This window comes from Arachis hypogaea, chromosome 16 (assembly GCF_003086295.3).
Source record: "Arachis hypogaea cultivar Tifrunner chromosome 16, arahy.Tifrunner.gnm2.J5K5, whole genome shotgun sequence".
Classification (NCBI taxonomy): Eukaryota; Viridiplantae; Streptophyta; class Magnoliopsida; order Fabales; family Fabaceae; genus Arachis; species Arachis hypogaea.
Window position 1 is genome coordinate 86190812 of NC_092051.1, and position 17594 is coordinate 86208405.

The window sequence follows — 17594 nt, forward strand, 5'->3', positions numbered from 1 at the left end:
ACACTCATAAAAACATCTCTAAAAATTATTTTCTGAGCTACTAGCATAAATGACACTAGTAACATATTTATTATGAGAATAGAACATTTATAATGAGGCCTTAGCATTGCTAAATTCATCAGAGAGTGCTGGTGCTAAGCTGCACCAGTAAACCGTAAACCCGGTTAAACCGATTTTCTGTTTTTAACAAAAATAGACCAGATAACCTTATAATATCATTCAAGCATTTTCTAATACTAATATAATGATAATATTATACTATTATCTCTCTCCTCTCATGAATCGAGTCCGGTTCGTCAAACAGAGACTATTTACGAAAATCAGAATCAAAACTACCAACCGATACGGTTCAAAAACTAGGTTCTTTGCGATTGCATTATCGAGCTTGCCTCAAAGGAGGTTCTAGCTTAAGGATGACATAATGATAATGAGGATTGAGATGCTTGATGATATAGCAGAGGTGTTCCCTTTACTAATATTCTGGAGAAATCCATACTTTCAGAAAAGATCTCATGTACTCGAAAATCAGGGTTGTTACATTCTACCCTCCTAAAAGAAAATTTTGCCCTCAAAATTTCAGTTACCTAGGAATAAATACGGGTAATCAGCTTTCATCTTATCTTCCAGTTCCCAAGTGTGCTCTTCCTCTCCTCTTGGTTCCCATGCTATTTTGACTAAGCGAACAGTCTTGCCTTTTAGCTGCTTATCACTTCTTTCTATGATCTGAACCGGTGATGCTTGATATGTCAAATCATTTCATAACTGTACTGTCTCTGGTTGTAAAACGTGACTCTTGTCGGGAATATATTTCTTAAGTTGCGAGACATGAAAAACATCATGAAGGTTTGATAAATAAGGAGGAAGGACTATTTGATAAACTACTAGATCGACTCTTTTAAGTATCTGGAAAGGTTCTATGTATCGTGGGTTAAGCTTTTTAGTCTTAAGGGCTCTACCTATTCCAGTAATCGAGGTTACTTCTAGAAAGACACGGTTTCCTTCACTAAACTCTAAGGGTCTACGTCTATTATCGGCATAGCTCTTTTGAAGGCTTTGTGCTATCTGGATCTTCCGACGAATCTCCTTTATCTTCTCAGTAGTTTCTTACACTAAGTCTGAACCTAAGACACTAGCTTCTCCATCGTCATTCCAACACAATGGTGTCCGACATCTTCTTCCATAGAGAGCTTCATATGGTGCCATCCCGATACTTTATTGGAAACTGTTATTGTAGACGAATTTGACCAAAAGCAAATACTTATCCCAACTGCTTTGGTTGTCTATCATACATGATCGTAACATGTCTTCTAACGTCTGGATTGTCTGCTCTAATTGTCCGTCTGTCTAAGGATGGTATGCTGTACTCATGTGCAATTCTGTTCCCAACGCTTTCTGGAATGCTCCCCAGAATCTGGATGTAAACATCGGATCTCGATCTGAAACAATTAACAAAGGTATCCCGTGCAATCGTATGATTTCTTGAATATATATCCGTGCCAGCCTTTCTAAAGTATAGTCAACTCGAATCAGAAGGAAGTGCCCTGACTTTGTCAACCTGTCCACAATTACCCAGATGGCATCGTGTCCTGTTGAGGTCCTTGGCAATCCCGTGACAAAATCCATAGTAATCTGCTCCTATTTCCATTGTGGTATTTCCATGGGTTGCAGGGTTCCTGACGGCTTCTGATGTTCCACCTTCATCTTCTGGTAGGTTAAACATTTTGAGACATAATCAGCTACTTCTTTCTTTAAGCTCGGCCACCAGAACATTTGTTTTAAATCTCGATACATCTTTGTCACTCCAGGATGCATAGAAAGTCTACTTTGGTGAGCTTCAGCAAGAATCTTTTATCGCAATTCTCCAGAGTTAGGCACACAAATTCTTTTCTTGTACCTCCATAGGCCACTACGATCCTATCTCACAGCTTCTTCAGCTCTGCAAGCAATGGTGACATCCAATACAGTGCTATGGAAATCGGTCCGGCTCCAGGTACTAGATCAATGCTGAATTCTATCTCTCGCTGAGAAGGAAACTCAGGTATATCGTCCAAGAAAACATCAGGAAATTCCTTCATCATTCAGATTCGTTCTAAGCTTAATTCACTATCATTCGAGCTAGCCGCTAACAGAACGTACCCCTCACAATCACTCCCGCCTAAGGTAACTCTTACAGAATTCAGATATAAGGTGTGGGACAGAAATGGTTTAGTACATAGACTATCAGATGGAATAACAGTAGTTCTTTTAAAATAATCAAGGAAAACATGACACTTAGATAACCAATCTAATCCTAAAATAACTTCTAAACCACATAGAGGCAAACAGATTAGATCGTGTATAAAAGTCCTGTTCCTAATAGTGAATGGTACTTGCAGGCACACTAAACTGGTCAAAGCATTTTGGGATGCAGGTGTATGGACAATCAAGTAAAAATTCAATTTAAAAAAATATAATCCTAACTCGTGAGCAATAGTTAGAGAAATAAAGAATGCGATGCACCCGAATTATACAGTACAATTAGAAATCGATTCTTTACATAACCTGACCTTGAATGAGGGCGTTCGATTGCACAACATCGTCAATGGTGATAGCAAACACTCGTCCTTGTTGCTGGGTTCTAACTGAATTTTGAGTAAATTCCTTTAGACAATCCTTAGCAATATGTCCAAGTTCTCCACAAGCATAGCAGTTAGGTGATCCAAACTGGCAAGACCTGTTACTATGCTCTTTTCCACATTGCTTACATGCAGGGTTTATGTAAGCCTGATGGGCTCGTTTACCATTGCCATGCCTTACTTTACCTCCATTCTTACCCGTACAGCGAGCAGTAATGTTACCAACTTGTAGGTTCTTATGCTGTCGTATGCCACGCGCTTTAAAATGCACCCTTCTCCCAACTGCCTGATGATTGCTAAGACGCCTTGGTGGAAATCCTTGGCGACTCACCTTGGCCACAGTCACTTTCTTAATACATTCTTCCACTAACTTGCTCTTGTTGACTAATTCAGCAAAATTACGTATCTCCAGTGGAACTATTGAACTCATCAGATCATCACGAAGGCCTCCTTCAAACTTCAAGCACTTCCATTCTTCAAAGTCAGCAGGATTCCCTTGACAGATCTTAGAGAAACGACACAAGTCATCGAAATTACGAGCATACTCAGCAACAATCATATCCCCTTGTTTCAACTGTATAAGCTCCATCTCCTTAGCATCTCGTGCTGCTCCCAGAAAATACTTTTTATAAAATTCGTCCCTAAAGATATCCTAAGGAATGTCATTTTCATTCTGTTGTAGCAGTCGCTGTATCCCCTGCCACCAGTACTCATCTTTTCCCTCGAGCATATAAGTAGCAAACTCCACGTGTTATCCTTTCGGAACATGTTGTACTCTCAGTGATCGTTCAATACCTCGAAACCAGTTGTCAGCATCAGTCGCAATGAGTGTACCTTTAAACTTAGGCGGTTTAACCTTCAGAAAAAGTCGCAAGGGTCATATGTCTTTCGAGATGCCCCAAGTTATTCTCATCATTTCCACTATCTTCCCCATGCTCATTCTCATTCCCGTTTCTCACTCCAAGACGATCAACAACCCTAGCCGCTGCTACTGCAGCCTCATGCACTGCCTCAGCCACAGCGTTCATGGTAGTCATAAACGTTTCCTGTTACCTCTCGTAGTTAACATTAGGAATTCCTTCCCGTATGCCTCGTCTCCGTGAACCCATTGTAGTCTTGTTCACACCAAATACTCATTGTTAAGGTGATCAGTCTTAACACTTCAAGTCAAGTGTGAACATTCCCAAAATGAAAACACAGAGACAATCATGCAACATATATCACTGGGATATCCTATACGCATGAGACACACAACAGAGTATGCAATAAAGCATAGTCAGTCCACTCCCCAGGCTTTACTGGGAACGAACTGCTCTGATACCAAATTGTAACGACCCATTTTCAATATGTCTAGATCATACCGGAAACCGAGTGCTACCAATTTGTCTTCGTAATTATTATCTATTATTTATCATATGAGCCTGATTCGTTGTTAAACGCGCAGTTAATTTGCGTGGCGTATATTTTATTTTATTATTAAATTTTCGAAAATTAATTTTACTTTAACTTTTAACCTTTAAAATTCACTTTTTACCACCCGTAACTTTTAATATTTCTACTTTTACCACCCTAACTTTTAGAAATTTCAAAATAACCCCCCAAGCACCAAAATATTTACTTCCTTGCACTTTTATGGATCAAAAGGGTGTTCTTCATTGTTCTTCACCACACTCAAAGTGTTCTTCGTGTTCTTCGTATATTCTTCAAATTCTTTCTCTGTTTTTACCCGTTTTTCAGTCTTTTCAGCAACCGATTTTTACCAATATTCAAAATAAATTTTCAGCCACTAAAACCCTATCTTTTCTACATGATTTTAACATAAATTGAACCTCAATTTAAGCTCTAGGGTTTCATTTTCCAGCAGCCACAAGAACACACATTCATAGCTTGAATTTCATCAAATTTCATCAAATTCTCACCAAATTTTCAACAAGAATTACTCATACAAACAATCAATTTCAAGCACAACAAAACCATATCATAATCACAAAACTCAAACACAATCAATCAAGATTAAATTCGTCAATCCCTACCTGGTTTTGCTGCTCCTAATTCGGTTAAACTTTCAGGTGGTCCTTAAGCACTTTTTCCTCCTAAATCACATCAAGAACAACTTTAAATCCAAAAACTCTCAATTAACCAAATCTCACTCAGTATGTTAGGAAGAGATATCTCACCTTAGACTTGCTGGAAATTCATGTTTCTTGGCCCTCAAGTCAAGTTAAGCATGATTCCTAAGGAAGAACATAAAGGAAACACATATTTTGCATGGTTTTCCATGAAAACCGAATTGAAATGGGAGGGAGACAGCCATCTCACCTTATTTCCATCCTTGATAAGTTACATGGTTATGTAGAGGAAGAAGACAGGATCATTTTGGTGAAATCGGAGTTTTGATTTGAGTTTTAGTTCAGAAGAAATCAAACTTTGAAGATTAAGTGTTCATGAAAGTTTCTCTCTTTTCTCTCTTGTTATTTTCGGCCAATATGATGAAATGAGACAGCCTTGGAGGTCTTCGGGGTGTAAGGTGAGTTGTGATTGGTTGGCTTGGAGGTGGATTAAAATAATATTAAAATATCTCTGGTGTACAACTACTAAAACTAGGTGTACCGGAACACTCGTAAAAACATCTCTAAAAATTATTTTCTGAGCTACTAGCATAAATGACACTAGTAACATATTTATTATGAGAATAGAACATTTATAATGAGGCCTTAGCATTGCTAAATTCATCAGAGAGTGCTGGTGCTAAGCTGCACCAGTAAACCGTAAACCCGGTTAAACCGATTTTCTATTTTTAACAAAAATAGACTAGGTAACCTTATAATATCATTCAAGCATTTTCTAATACTAATATAATGATAATATTATACTATTATCTCTCTCCTCTCATGAATCGAGTCCGGTTCGTCAAACAGAGACTATTTATGAAAATCAGAATCAAAACTGCCAACCGATACGGTTCAAAAAATAGGTTCTTCGCGATTGCATTATCGAGCTTGCCTTTACTATGATAATGAGGATTGAGATGCTTGATGATATAGCAGAGGTGTTCCCTTTACTAATCTTCTTGAGAAATTCGTACTTTCAGAAAAGATCTCATTTACTCGAAAATCAGGGTTGTTACACTTTACCTGAATTTTGATAAAGAAAACTGGCGTTTAAACGCCAACTTTCTACCCTATTCTGGCGTTAAACGCCAGAACTGGCATAAAAGCTGGAGTTAAACGCCCAAACTGGCTCCAGAACTGGCGTTTAACTCCAAGAAAAGTCTCTACATGTGAAAGCTTCAATGCTCAGCCCAAGCACACACCAAGTGGGCCCGAAAGTGGATTTCTGCATCATTTACTTATTTCTATAAACCCTAGCGGTTACTAGTTCATTATAAATAGTACCTTTTACTATTGTATTTTCATCTCGAGATCATTTTTGAGACTATCTTTGTATCACTTTTGATCTCTTGATCACGTTTAGGGGGCTGGCGATTCGGCCATGCTTAGACTTTGTTCTTATGTATTTTCAACAGTGGAGTTTCTACACCCCATAGATTAAGGTGTGGAGCTCTGCTGTTCCTCATGAATCAATGCAAAGTACTACTATTTTTCTATTCAATTCATGCTTATTCTTGTTCTAAGATATCCATTCGCACTTCAACATGATGAATGTGATGATCAAGTGACACTCATCACCATTCTCACTTATGAAATGCGTGCCTGACAACCACTTCCGTTCTACCTGAAAATGAGCTTGAATGCATATCTCTTAGCCTCCTGGTTCACGACGCATGGTTGCCTCTCCTGACAACAGAGCCTTCTATTCCGTGAGATCAAGGTCTTCGTGGTATAATCTAGAATCAATTGGCAGCATTCTTGAGATCCGGAAAATCTAAACCTTGTCTGTGGTATTCCGAGTAGGATCTGGGATGGGATGGCTGTGACGAGCTTTAAAATCATGAGTGCTGGGCACAGTGACAGTGTGCAAAAGGATCGTTGGATCTTATTCCAACACAAGTGAGAACCGACAGATGATTAGCCCTACGTAACCCGTAGCCGGACCATTTTCACTGAGAGGACGGACGGTAGCCATTGACAACGGTGATCTCCCAACATACAGCTTGCCATAGAAAGGAGTATGAATGATTGGATGAAGGCAATAGGAAAGCAGAGATTCAGAAGGAACAAAGCATCTTCATACGCTTATCTGAAACTCCTACCAATGAATTACATAAGTACTTCTATCCTTATTTTATGTTTCCCTTATCTTTTAATTACGAAAAAATTCATGACCATTTGAATCCGCCTGAATGAGATTTACAAGGATGACCATAGCTTGCTTCAAGCCAACAATCTCCATGGGATCGACCCTTACTCACGTAAGGTATTACTTGGACGACCCAGTGCACTTGCTGGTTAGTTGTGCGGAGTTGTGAAAAGTGTGAATCACAATTTCGTGCACCAGTAACTGTTCCCCTTTTTGATGTTATTCAACAAGTACCTAAATATGCAAAGTTTCTGAAAGATTTATGCATACATAAAGATAAAATTAATGAATTAGAAAATATTCCTTTAGGTAGTTCTATATCTGCTTTAATGGGGGGTATACCTGAAAAATGTAGTGACCCAGGTCCATGCGTGGTTAACTGTACTATTGGGGGTGTAATATTTTCTGACGGCATGTGTGAGTTAGGAGTATATGTTAGTATAATGCCATTGTCTATATATGATGCTTTGAGGCTCCCTCCCTTAAAAAGGTCGGCAGCTCATTTTGTGTTAGTAGATAAAAGCATTATTACAGATAAAAGCATTAAGGGGCTCACATTTCCCATTGACTTATATATCTTGGAAATGCCTCCTAATGACTCAGGAAGACCATCATCAATCCTGCTTGGAAGGCCATTCCTGAAGACTTCAAAGTTCAAGCTGGATGCCTTCTCAGGAACTTACTCCTTTGAGATAGATGGCAGAGAAGTGAGATTCAATCTGAATGAAGCTATGAAGCACCCTCAGGAAGATCATTCCATCTTCCAGTGTGACATCATTGATGAAACTGTAGCTGCAGTTCACCAAGAAGAAGTAGAAGAGAAGTACATGGAGCAAGGTCCAAGTGTGGGGATACCCTCTGAACACAATGGGGACACCTTGCCATTATCACTAGCTCCAGATGATCCAGAGCCTAGCCATGAGCAGAAATTGGAATTAAAACCCCTTCCACCCCACATCAAGTATGCTTACCTTGAGGATAATCAGAAGCTCCCATTTATCATTGTAAGGGAACTCACTTTCCAACAGGAGGAGCAGCTGCTCAGTGTGCTGAGAAAACACAAGAAAGAAATTGGGTGGAGCTTGGCGGATATAGTAGGCATCAGCCCTCAAGTTTGTGAGCACAGAATATTCTTAGAAGAGGGAGCAAGGCCTGTCCGTCAACCCCAAAGAAGATTGAATCTCACCATGTTAGAAGTTGTCAAGAAAAAAGTGACCAGGCTACTTGAAACAGATATCATTTACCTCATCTTAGACAGCAAATGGGTCAGTCCAGTATAAGCGGTACCCAAGAAGTCTGGAGTCACAACAGTAAAGAATGAGCATGGAGAGCTCCTGACAACTAGAGTGCAGAATTCATGGAGAGTTTGCATTGATTACAGGTGTCTCAACTAAGCTACTCGCAAGGATCATTACCCCTTGCCATTTATCGATCAGATGCTTGATTGCCTGTGAGGTAAATCCCATTACTGCTTTTTAGATTGTTATACAGGCTATTTTCAAATTCATATAGCTCCTGAAGATCAGGAAAAGACTACTTTTACATGTCCCTTTGGAACATATGCATATAAGAGGATGCCTTTTGGCTTATGTAATGCACCGACTACTTTCCAAATATACATGATGAGCATCTTTTCAGATCTTATTGAGAACTGTATGGAAGTTTTCATGGATGATTTTAGCGTATATGGTGACTCCTTTAACCTTTGCTTGGATTGTTTGGCTATAGTATTAGACAGGTGTGTTAGTTCAAACCTTGTATTGAATTTTGAAAAATGTCATTTTATGGTAAAACAAAGGATTATTTTAGGACATGTTGTCTCGAATACTGGTATTTCTGCAGATCCAGCAAAGGTAGATGTTATTTCTAGTTTACCTTACCCCTCCTCCTTGAGGGAAGTCTGTTCGTTCCTTGGTCATGCAGGTTTTTACCGAATATTTATTCAGGACTTCAGTAAGGTAGCATTGCCTTTATCCAGACTGCTACAGAAAGATGTTGAGTTCGAGCTGAGTGAGGATTACTGATGAGCGGATAATTTATACGCTTTTTAGCATTGTTTTTAGTATGTTTTTACTAGAATCTAGTTACTTTTAGGGATGTTTTCATTAGTTTTTATGTTAAATTCACATTTCTGGACTTTACTATGAGTTTGTGTGTTTTTCTATGATTTCAGGTATTTTCTGGCTGAAATTGAGGGACTTGAGCAAAAATCAGATTTAGAGGTTGAAGAAGGACTGCTGATGCTGTTGGATTCTGACCTCCCTGCACTCAAAGTGGATTTTCTGGAGCTATAGAACTCAAAATGGCACGCTTCCAATTGCGTTGGAAAGTAGACATCCAGGGCTTTTCAGCAATATATAATAGTCCATACTTTGGTCGAGTTTAGATAACGTAAAAGGGCGTTGAACGCCAGTTCTATGCTGCTGTCTGGAGTTAAACGCCAGAAACATGTCACGAACCAGAGTTGAATGCCAGAAATACGTTACAACCTGGCGTTCAACTCCAGAAAGAGCCTCTGCACGTGTAACATTCAAACTCAGTGCAAGCACACACCAAGTGGGCCCCGGAAGTGGATTTATGCATCAATTACTTACTTCTGTAAACCCTAGTAACTAGTTTATTATAAATAGGACTTTTTACTATTGTATTAAGCATCTTATGATTTTTAGTTCATCTTAGGATCATATTGATCACGTTTTGGGGGCTGGGCATTCGGCCATGCCTGAACCTTTCACTTATGTATTCTTAACGGTAGAGTTTCTACACTCCATAGATTAAGGTGTGGAGCCCTGCTGTTCCTCATGAATTAATGCAAAGTACTACTGTTTCTCTATTCAATTCAAATTATTCCGCTTCTAAGATATTCATTTGCACTTCAACATGAATGTGATGAACGTGACAATCATCATCATTCCCTATGAACGCGTGCCTGACAGCCACTTCCGTTCTACCTTCGATTGAATGATTATCTCTTGGATCTCTTAATCAGAATCTTCGTGGTTTAAGCTAGATTGATGGCGGCATTCATGAGAATCCGGAAAGTCTAAACCTTGTCTGTGGTATTCCGAGTAGGATTCTGGGATTGAATGACTGTGACGAACTTCAAACTCGCAAGTGCTGGGCGTAGTGACAGACGCAAAAGGAGGGTGAATCCTATTCCAGTATGATCGAGAACCTCAGATGATTAGCCATGCTGTGATGGAGCATTTGGACCATTTTCACAAGAGGATAGGATGCAACCATTGACCACGGTGATGCCTCCAGATGATTAGCCATGCAGTGACAGCGCATCGGACCATTTTCCAGAGAGGATGAAAAGTAGCCATTGACAATGGTGATGTCCTTACATAAAGCCAGCCATGGAAAGGAGTAGGACTGATTGGATGAAGACAGCAGGAAAGTAGAGATTCAGAGGGACGAAAGCATCTCTATACGCTTATCTGAAATTCTCACCAGTGATATACATAAGTATTTCTATCTTTATTTTCTATTTATTTATTATTTATTTTCGAAAACTCCATAACTATTTTATATCTGCCTGACTGAGATTTACAAGGTGACCATAGCTTGCTTCATACCAACAATCTCCGTGGGATCGACCCTTACTCACGTAAGGTTTATTACTTGGATGACCTAGTGCACTTGCTGGTTAGTTGTATCGAAGTTGTGAATGAAAAACGATTTATTAAGACGTGCGTACAGAGTTTTTGACGCCATTGCCTGAGATCACAATTTCGTGCACCAAGTTTTTGGCGCTGTTGCCGGGGATTGTTCGAGTTTGGACAACTGACGGTTCATCGTATTGCTCAGATTGGGTAATTTTCTTCTTATTTTGTTTTCAAAAAAAAAATTTCAAAAATCTTTCAAAAATTTCTCATCTGTTTTCGAAAATTATTCTAAAATTTTTTTAAGAATGAATTCTAGTGTTTCATGAAGCATGTTGAATCCTGACTGGCTGTAAAGCCATGTCTAAATTCAATTAGACTGGGGTTTCCAACCCATCATTATCAAGAGCAAGCTAGTTGTTGCTGATCCACCTGCTGCTGTTCCAGATCCAAAAGATTTACATGCTAAAGCTTGACTGGCTATTAAGCCATGTCTAACCCTCAGATTGGAGCTTTAGACTAAGAGTACAAGATTCCTGGAATTCATATTAAAAATTTTGGAATCCTTATTTTCCTTTTTCAAATTAATTTTCGAAAAATACAAAAAAATTTAGAAAATCATAAAAATCAAAAAAATATTTTGTGTTTTTTGTTTGACTCTTGAGTCAGATTTTAAGTTTGGTGTCAATTGCATGTTCATCTTGCATTTTTCGAAAATTGCATTCATGCATTGCATTCATCATGAACTTCAAGTTATTCTTGATAAACCTCCTTGATTGATCTTCATATTATATTGTTTTGTGTTGTATGGTGTTTTTCATAAGCATTCTTGAATTCTTAGTGTCTAAGCATTAAAGATTTCTAAGTTTGGTGTCTTGCATGTTTTCTTGGCATAAAAAAAAATTTCAAAAATAAGTTCTTGGTGTTCATCTTGATCTTCAAAGTGTTCTTGGTGTTCATCTTGACATTCATAGCATTCTTGCATGCATTCATTGTTTTGATCCAATATTTTCATGCATTGCATCATTTTCATGTTTTTCTCTCTCATCATAAAAAATTCAAAAATCAAAAAAATAAAATATCTTTCCCTTTTTCTTCTCATAAATTCGAAAATTTGAGTTGACTTTTTCAAAAATTTTTAAAATTCAATTGTTTTCTATGAGTCAAATCAAATTTTCAAATTTCACCTTTTTCAAAATCTTTTTCAAAAATCAAATCTTTTTCATTTTTCTTAGTTATGTTCGAAAATTTTAAAAATATTTTTCAAAAATATTTTTCTTATCTTTACCACATAATGTTCGAAAATAACATCATCAATTTATGTTTTGATTCAAAAATTTCAAGCTTGTTACTTGCTTGTTAAGAAAGATTCAAACTTTAGGTTCTAGAATCATGTCTTGTGATTTCTTGTGAATCAAGTCATTAATTGTGATTAAAAAAAATCAAATCTTTTTCAAAACTAATTTCAATCATATCTTTTCAAAAATATCTTTTTATCTTATCTTTTTCAAAATCATATCTTTTTCAAAAATTTGATTTTAAAATATCTTTTCTAACTTTTTATCTTCTTATCTTTTCAAAATTGATTTTCAAATTTGTTTCAACTAACTAACTAACTTTTTTTTTGTTTCTTATCTTTTTCAAAACTACCTAACTAACTCTCTCTCTCTAATTTTCGAAAATATCTCCCTCTTTTTCAAAAATTCTTTTTAATCAACTAATTATTTTAATTTTTGATTTTAATTTTTTTTCCTAATTTTCGAAAATTACTAACCTTTTTCAAAAACTAATTTCGAAAATTACTAACCATTTTTCAAAAATAATTTTCAAAAATCCTCTCCCCCTCTCATCTTCTTCTATTTATTTATTTATTTACTAACACTTCTCTTCATCTCACATCTCTGCTCTCCTCACCCTTGTGTTTCTTTCCTTACATTACATTCTTTTCTTCTTCTTTTCTTCTACTCTTCTTTTCTTCCACTCACCTAGGGGAACCTCTATACTGTAGTAAAAAGGATCCCTATTATTATTTTTTTGTTCCCTTTTTTTTCATATGAGCAGGAGCAAGGATAAGAATATTCTTGTTGAATCAGATCCAGAACCTGAAAGGACTCTGAAGAGGAAACTAAGAGAAGCTAAATTACAACAATCCAGCAAGCACCTTTTTGAAATTTTCGAACAAGAAGAGGAGATGGCAGCCAAAAATAATAATAATGCAAGGAGGATGCTTGGTGACTTTATTGCACCTAATTCCAATTTACATGGAAGAAGCATCTCCATCCCTACCATTAGAGCAAACAACTTTGAGCTGAAACCTCAATTAGTTTCTCTGATGCAGCAGAACTGCAAGTTTCATGGACTTCCATCTGAAAGATCCTTTTTAGTTCTTAACTGAATTTTTGTAGATATGTGATACTGTTAAGACTAATGGAGTAGATCCTGAAGTCTACAGGCTCATGCTTTTCCCTTTTGCTATGAGAGACAGAGCTAGAATATGGTTGGACTTTCAACCTAAGGATAGCCTGAACTCTTAGGATAAGCTGGTCAAGGCTTTCTTAGCCAAGTTCTTTCCTCCTCAAAAGCTGAGCAAGCTTAGAGTGGATGTTCAAACCTTCAGACAGAAAGAAGGTGAATCCCTCTATGAAGCTTGGGAGAGATACAAGCAACTGACCAAAAAGTGTCCTTCTGACATGCTTCAGAATGGACCATCCTGGATATATTCTATGATGGTCTGTCTGAATTAGCTAAAATGTCATTGGATATTTCTGCAGGTGGATCCATTCACCTAAAGAAAATGCCTGCAGAAGCTCAAGAACTCATTGACATGGTTGCTAATAACTAGTTCATGTACACTTCTGAAAGGAATCCTGTGAATAATGGGACGCCTATGAAGAAGGGAATTCTTGAAATTGATACTCTGAATGCCATATTGGCTCAGAATAAAATATTGACTTAGCAAGTCAATATGATTTTTCAGAGTCTGAATGGAATGCAAGTTGCATCCAACAGTACTCAAGAGGCATCTTCTGAAGAAGAAGCTTATGATCCTGAGAACCCTGCAATAGCAGAGGTGAATTACTTAGGTGAACCTTATGGAAACACCTATAACCCATTATGGAGAAATCACCCAAATCTCTCATGGAAGAATCAACAAAAGCCTCAACAAGGCTTTAATAATGGTGGAAGAAACAGGTTTAGCAATAGCAAGCCTTTTCCATCATTCACTCAGCAACAGACAGAGAACTCTGAACAAAATACTTCTAATTTAGCAAACTTAGTCTCTGATCTATCTAAGGCCACTGTGAGTTTCATGAATGAAACAAGGTCCTCCATTAGAAATTTGGAAGCACAAGTGGGCCAGCTGAGTAAAAGAGTCGCTGAAATCCCTCCTAGTACTCTCCCAAGCAATACAGAAGAAAATCCAAAAAGAGAGTGCAAGGCCATTGAAATGACCATCATGGCCGAATCCAAGGAAGAAGGGGAGGACGTGAATCCCAAGGAGGAAGACCTCCTGGGGCGTCCAGTGATCAATAAGGAGTTTTCCTCTGAGGAACCAAAGAAATCTGAGACTCAACTAGAGACCATAGAGATTCCATTAAACCTCCTTATGCCATTCATGAGCTCTGATGAGTATTCCTCTCCTGAAGAGAATGAGGATGTTACTAAGGAGCAAGTTACCAAGTACCTTGGTGCAATCATGAAGCTGAATGCCAAATTATTTGGTATTGAGACTATAGGAGATGAACCTCCCTTGTTCACCAATGAACTAAATGCATTGGATCAACTGAGATTGGCTCAGAAGAAATAGGATCCTAGAAAGTTCCTAATACCTTGTACCATAGGCACCATGACCTTTGAGAAGGCTCTATGTGACCTGGGGTCAGGAATAAACCTCATGCCACTCTCTGTAATGGAGAAACTGGGAATCTTTGAGGTACAAGCTGCTAGAATCTCATTAGAAATGGCAGACAATTCCAGAAAATAGGCTTATGGACAAGTAGAGGACATATTAGTAAAGGTTGAAGGCCTTTACATCCCTGCTGATTTCATAATCCTAGATACTGGGAAGGATGAGGATGAATCCATCATCCTTGGAAGAGCCTTCCTAGCCACAGCAAGAGCTGTGATTGATGTTAACAGAGGTGAACTAGTCCTTCAATTGAATGAGGACTCCCTTGAGTTTAAAACTCAAGGACATCCTTCTGTAAACATGGAAAAGAGGCACAGTAAGCTTCTTTCAAAATAGAGTCAACCAGAGCCCCCACAGTCAAACTCTAAGTTTGGTGTTGGGAGGCCACAACCAAACTCTAAGTTTGGTGTTGAACTCCCATATCCAAACTCTAAGTTTAGTGCTGAACGCCATAAACAAGCATCTGGCTGGCGTTCAACGCCAGAAATATGCTGCATCTGGGCGTTGAACGCCCATAACAAGCATCAATTCGGCATTTAAATGCCAGAATTGCATGCAAAGGCATTTTACATGCCTAATTGGTGCAGGGATGAAATTCCTTGACACCTCAGGATCTGTGGACCCCACAGGATCATCTCAGCATCTGTGGACCTCACAGGATCCCCACCTACCTCACCCTTTCTCTCTCTATTCATGGTCATCCCTTCTGTTTTCCATTTACCACTCACATCCATACACCCACCTACCTTCAAAATTCAACATCTTTTTCCCACCCAATCCCACCCATATGGCCGAATACACACATCCCTCCATCTCCTCCATATTTTCTTCTTCTTCTTCTATTCTTTCTTCTTTTGCTCGAGGGCGAGCAACATTCTAAGTTTGGTGTGGTAAAAGCATAGCTTTTTTGTTTTTCCGTAACCATTAATGGCACCTCAAGAAAGAGGAAAGGGAAGACAATTGCTTCCACTTCTGAGCCATGGGAGATGGAAAGATTCATCTCACAAGCCCATCACTAAGAAAAGGATGGAGCAAACAAGAGAGCACATTCATGGATCTCATGAAACACATGAGGAAGCTCATCATCAAGAAATCCCTGAGATACCTCAAGGGATGCACCTTCCTCAACAAAACTTTTGGGAGCAAATCAACACCTCCCTAGGAGAATTAAGTTCCAACATGGGACAATTAAGGGTGAAACATCAAGAGCACTCCATCATCCTTCATGAAATTAGAGAAGATCAAAAAGCAATGAGGGAGGAGCAACAAAGACAAGGAAGAGACAAGGAAGAGCTCAAGGACATCATTGGTTCCTCAAGAAGGAAACGCCACCATCACTAAGGTGGACTCATTCCTTGTTCTTACATTCTCTGTTTTTCGTTTTCTATGTTAAGTGCTTATCTAAGTTTGTGTCTTATTACATGATCATTAGTATATAGTAACTTTGTCTTAATGTTATGAATGTCCTATGAATCCATCACCTCTCTTAAATGAAAAATGCTTTAATTCAAAAGAACAAGAAGTACATGAGTTTCGAATTTATCCTTGAACTTAGTTTAATTATATTGATGTGGTGACAATACTTTTTGTTTTCTGAATGAATGCTTGAACAGTGCATATGTCTTTTGAAGTTGTTGTTTAAGAATGTTAAATATGTTGGCTCTTGAAAGAATGATGACAAGGAGACATGTTATTTGATAATCTGAAAAATCATAAAGATGATTCTTGAAGCAAGAAAAAGCAGCAAAGAACAAAGCTTGCAGAAAAAAAAAAGCGAAAAAAAATAGAAACAAAAAAAAAAGAGAAAAAGCAAGCAGAAAAAGCCAAAGCTCTTAAAACCAAAAGGCAAGAGAAAAAAGCCAATAGCCCTTAAAACCAAAAGGCAAGGGTAAATAAAAAGGATCCCAAGGCTTTGAGCATCAGTGGATAGGAGGGCCTAAAGGAATAAAATCCTGGCCTAAGCGGCTAAACCAAGCTGTCCCTAACCATGTGCTTGTGGCGTGAAGGTGTCAAGTGAAAACTTGAGACTGAGCGGTTAAAGTCAAGGTCCAAAGCAAAAGAAGAGTGTGCTTAAGAACCCTGGACACCTCTAATTGGGGACTTTAGCAAAGCTGAGTCACAATCTGAAAAGGTTCACCTAATTATGTGTCTGTGGCATTTATGTATCCGGTGGTAATACTGGAAAACAAAGTGCTTAGAGCCATGGCCAAGACTCATAAATTAGCTGTGTTCAAGAATCAACATACTAAACTTGGAGAATCAATAACACTATCTGAACTCTGAGTTCCTATAGGTGCCAATCATTCTGAACCTCAATGGATAAAGTGAGATGCCAAAACTATTCAAGAGGCAAAAAGCTACAAGTCCCGCTCATCTGATTGGAGCTATGTTTCATTGATAGTTTGGAATTTATAGTATATTCTCTTCTTTTTATCCTATTTGATTTTCAGTTGCTTGGGGACAAGCAACAATTTAAGTTTGGTGTTGTGATGAGCAGATAATTTATACGCTTTTTGGCATTGTTTTTAGTATGTTTTTAGTAGAATCTAGTTACTTTTAGGGATGTTTTCATTAGTTTTTATGTTAAATTCACATTTCTGGACTTTACTATGAGTTTGTGTGTTTTTCTGTGATTTCAGCTATTTTCTAGCTGAAATTGAGGGACTTGAGCAAAAATCAGATTCAGAGGTTGAAGAAGGACTGCTAATGCTGTTGGATTCTGACCTCCCTGCACTCAAAGTGGATTTCCTGGGGCTACAAAACTCAAAATGGCGCGCTTTCAATTGCGTTGGAATGTAGACATCCAGGGCTTTTCAGAAATATATAATAGTCCATACTTTGGTCGAGTTTAGACAACGTAAAAGAGCGTTGAACGCCAGTTCTACGCTGCTGTTTGGAGTTAAACGCCAGAAACACGTCACGAACCAGAGTTGAACGCCAGAAATACGTTACAACCTGGCGTTCAACTCCAGAAAGAGCCTCTGCATGTGCATCATTCAAGCTCAGCCCAAGCACACACCAAGTGGGCCCCGAAAGTGGATTTATGCATCAATTACTTACTTCTGTAAACCCTAGTAACTAGTTTATTATAAGTAGGACTTTTTACTATTGTATTAGACATCTTATGATTTTTAGTTCATCTTAGGATCATATTGATCACGTTTTGGGGGCTGGCCATTCGGCCATGCCTGAACCTTTCACTTA

General features: G+C 38.2%; 1 non-coding gene across 1 annotated transcript; it reads right to left on the bottom strand.

Moving 5' to 3' along the window:
• Positions 1-13068: 13068 nt before the first annotated feature.
• Positions 13069-13176, bottom strand: LOC112760836 (small nucleolar RNA R71). The gene has a single exon (XR_003181257.1). It is a non-coding gene; the product is annotated as a small nucleolar RNA R71 (small nucleolar RNA).
• Between the last annotated feature and the right edge of the window lie 4418 nt (positions 13177-17594).